We start from the raw sequence: 4738 nt of genomic DNA, 5'->3' as shown, positions 1-4738 counted from the left end.
TATAGACCCAATTGTTAATTGATGGCTTTCCTCTCCTACACCGGTTGGACTGCCTGTCAGCAGGACTTAATTGAAGTAATACCTTGTCCTCACTCTGCTGATGCTACATCAGCTAGCAGCCATTGGCAGTCACTGACAGAGATGGAGTAGAGGAGGGTTTTACCCTTTCGGTAGGAAATACCTGCTCTTGCCAGCTGCTCATTCTGGACTGAGAATCATAACCAATAGCAGGAAAGCAATAGTCATGTCATGTCTTAAATCTGCTCTTTGAAAGCGTGCTTTTCCAGCAGCTTTTTTGGAGCTTTTTTCGGGGAGAGTACCATCATATAGTTGGACCAAGTAAGCTATGCTTCTGAAACATGCTAACCCCAACCCTAGTGCTTCTTACAATCAGATTTACCATGTAGAGGAGACTGCCTTGCATCAGTACTCTAAAACAAAAAAGCTGGTGGTAGGTAGTATCTCCACAGAGACTCCACAGGAACAATGATGGTGAGGGGAGGGATGTCTCTACTTCCCTACCTAAGCAGGAGCCGGGGTAAGCTGGTGCATAGCTCACTCAGAGTTGGTACCCCACATATTTGCAGTGCTACACCATCACTTTCTCACAGAACTGGACATTTTCTGGCCCACATCCTGCACTAATGCCTAGAATAACCAGCTAAGAGACTTAAGAATCAGTTCTCTTTCAGTGTCCATTTCTTCTATCTCTTCCTCTCACTGTCTTACCCACTTGTGCTTTTTTCTGTCCCCACTAGCTCCAAAGAGCTACTTCTCAGATGAGAACAGAGTGAAGTTAGTGGTCAAGGCAAGCACTCCAGGCTCCTCTGTTCCAAACCAATCTTTCACAAGTCCCAAAATTGATTTTTTTTCCCTCAGCTGTACCAGGCTCTAATGCTATGTACTATATTTAGGTCTTTGTCTCCCAGGGCCAAATTGAGTCATTATAGTCTTGCAAGTAAAGGCTGACTTGTGAATCCATGATATTGTGTGTAAGCCTGTAAACTAGACAAAGACAGTAATATGAACTGATGCTAAGTTACCACATTCTTACTGAAAATCAAAATGTATGTTAGTAAATATTAAATGTGGCAGACTTAGGACACTCAAGTTACATAACAGGAAGTTGTTTCATACCACAAGAAGGAAAGGCAAGAACGAGAAAAATCAACATCCAGCCTTGCATAGCACAGAGAGTACATCTAAAACCATGTTTATGACTGAGTAGAAATTCAGCATCAGTATCAAACCAATTTGCCTTCCTGAAGCCACTTTATATTTTTAGAACAGATGCCTTTTATATCTACTCCAAACAGACCTTTCCAATGCAGGCAAGCACCTTAGGCATGGAAATACCACAAGAACTATCAGAGCCTCATCTCCCACTTTCAAAATTCTTTTCAGGACTATTAGCTATGCACCAAAGGCCAACTGTGGATAGACAGCATTTGGGAGTTTCCATTCCAGATGCACAAGCCACTCCCCCTGAAATATCCCTCTATGGTGCTTCACTGTTTTTTATTATACCACCCAATAAAGCACTCATTATGGTCTCAGGGCCAGTCATTCTCAATTGATAATTACAGAGAAGAAAAAGAAATGCTGCCACCACTTCCCTCTTTCTGAAGCCTCTTATTGTTTGCACCTCAAAATCAGCCCTGAGGAGCAGACAGCTCCTGAGTTGTTTGAGTATCCTTTCCCTCATTCCTGCCGATGACCACCACCTTAGTCAGAAAGCAGGATTAAAAAAAATATTAAAAAATCAGCTAGTAAATAAAGCTCCTTTCTAAGGAGACAAGCAGGGATCCTGCCAGTTTAAAACGCTTCATTATACTTCTCTCTAATATGTGCAGAGTAAACAGCCTCAGGAAAAGTCAGTAAAAAATGGAAAGAAATTTAAGAAGATTAAAATGCAAATGGTTTCTCCTCACTCAAAACATCCAGAGGTGATTTGTCTTCAAAGTATATTAAATTCTAACTCATTTAATCACTTGTTCATTTGTTTTTAAAGACACTCAAGTGCAGAAAAAGGAGATTACTTAAACAAATGAAATTTTCACCCTCAACTGCAAGGTAAATTATCACAAAATTATGAAACATTGCCCAGCCCTACTCTAAGAATACCTCTTATCAGGAAAAAAAAAATGTTTTTTTTATGGTTCTGCTTTATTAAGCAGAAGTGGGAGTGTATTTTTTTTTTTTCTCTGCTGTCTTCATCTTGGTTAACTAGTTTCTACCCTGTGTGATCTTCGGTATAAAAATAAATATTCTAGTGAAGATTTATATTTTTGCTTCTTTTTCCCCATTCCATTTTAATATTTTTGTGTGTGTGTGTTCTGTTCTAGTACTTGGATTTTGGTTTTGTTTGTCCTAAAATTCCTGCTTCCTAAGATAAATCAGAGAATCCTAATGTTTTGCCTGTTGCCTGTTTTGGAGCAGAATCACTCACACCCATGTGTATAATACAATTTTAATTATGCAGATGTACAATTAAGTACTCCCAGGTTGGTGCAGGTTCATCCAGCACCAACCCGGGAGTATTTCATTGTACATCTGCATAATTAAAATGGAACCAATAGGCTGCAGCAGACTTTTTTGGCAGAATGGTATCAACAGAACAGGTAAAGCCATATGCATATGTTATGAGTTTTTGTTTCTTCACTTCAAAAAAAGGCATATAGCCATCATCATCACTGCCTTAAGTAACATGGTTCTTTTCGCTTAGCCTCCCATCATGGATGCAATAGCACATTTGCACTGACCCCACACTTCTACATCAGCTCTCCATTATCTGGCTTGGTTAGTTTTATTCATTGGATAACCTGCAAAGTGCAGGGAATCATCTTATTTAGAATATTCTGAAACTGCAGACAGCTGGGTGACACTATGTAAATTATATTAATTTCAAATGCATTGATAATGCTTTTCCACGTTTTTTTTCCAACTGAAATGCTGTATTTCTGTATTTTCAATTTTTCATAATTGTGCAGTAAAATGACAGTAATTTGCTGCTGAATAAAACTGCTTTTTACAACTACAGTTTCTACATTTTGTAATCCCCATGTAATCTCCGTTAAGCACAGAGCTCGTTCTTTAATATGTACACCACAAATGAGGTGAAAGGCTCCAAATCTGTTACTCATGTAGTCTGCACCACACTATTAGTTATTTTATTAGAACGTTTAATAGACCTGCCCTGACACTGTGACTCCTGTTGCAGTTACCAGAAGTAGCCCCAGGGCAGTATCCAAATGTATGATACAGCACCGCTAAGAACTATGTTCCTACTCCTGAAAAAAAACCCCATCCCTTCTCAGCAGGGAAGCAGACACTGAAACCCTCAAGTCTTAGTGTTTCCCATGGTTTTCAGGGGAAAAACAACCAACCAAACAAATAAACGAAAACCACAAACGAAAAAAAAACAGACAACCCGAAAACCAAAACACCACAAACAAAAAACCACACCTAGGTAATTATTTGGGATCTTGCTTGCGAAATTGATGCAGAAGCTAGAGTATCACCAAAGCTGGAGTTCACTGCAACATGAAAGCTCATCACTCTCAATAGGTAGCTGCCAGCTAAATATATTCCTCATGGTAATGCATGTCACTACAGGGAGACAAACGTTACCTCACGTCACGGAAATCGGCAGTGTCCGGGAGACTACGAATGGTGGTGCAATATGCAGTCCCCAAACCGTTCAGGTGATGGCACTGCGTCTGAAACTCTGTCCTGTTTCCTGACTAGAAATTGCACTAAGCATCATCAAATGCTCTGTGCTGGTGGAGTCGGACCCTTTCACGAGAACCATCCTTCCTTTGGGCTGAATATTGTGAACAAAGTACCTGTCTTCTTTGTTTGCTGTACCACTACCTCCTAGTTCTTCCTCAAGGGAGACTAAATATGAGCTCTGCAGTGAGGCAACTCTTGAAGGGTATGCAACTGAACAGAGGAATAAGCAGCTGACCTGTACTGCCAGATGTGAGCTTGTCTTTTTACCATGCCAGACAAAGACTTTCACAGAGGTCTGCCAGCATTCTTCAGTGGAAAGGGGCTGTGATGCTGTAAATCTGAACATAATGGGAGAAGACAAGAACAGGCAGGCAGCCGTGAGCTGGAGGCAGCCTGGGCAGTCTAATAGGCAGGGAAATAAGATGACAGTCCCACACTTACTGCTGAAAAACACCTCCAGTGAAATCAGCTTCCTGCCCCTAACCCCTTTTCTCCAAAGATCTATGTCAACTATAACCAGCTCAGCAACAGCTCCTTGTCCTTCTGCCTATTCAGGCTCTGACTATCCAGTTCTTGCATCTTATTGAGTAGCTATAAGGTTGTCTAAGCCTAATGGAAATTTGTTCTGGCTCTTCTTTCCCTATCTGTTCCTCATCACTAATGTAAAAGAAGGCATAAAAAGCTAGTCCTCAGAGACTTAACAAACCAACTATTCAATTCTGAAGGAGGATATGCAGAAGCTAGGCACATCTAGAGTTGAAGCCTCTGGTTAAGCCCTGTATGCTTATTCCTCTTCTCATTCTGTAATGCCAGGATGGTGGCCAGATTTAACAAAGCACAACTTGACCTATTACTATGTTTTAAAGGAGAATTCTATGTGAATTTATTTTAACCTATGAAAATTGATCAATAAAGGGTTAAGAGAATACAGACTCCAGACTTAATCACAGTACCTTCTCACAATGGTACAAGCTGTATTCTGTGTCTATTTGCAATTTGCAGAGCA

This window comes from Pogoniulus pusillus, chromosome 9 (assembly GCF_015220805.1).
Source record: "Pogoniulus pusillus isolate bPogPus1 chromosome 9, bPogPus1.pri, whole genome shotgun sequence".
Classification (NCBI taxonomy): Eukaryota; Metazoa; Chordata; class Aves; order Piciformes; family Lybiidae; genus Pogoniulus; species Pogoniulus pusillus.
The sequence above is the reverse complement of the archived record's forward strand: the minus strand, read 5'-3'. Positions refer to the sequence as shown.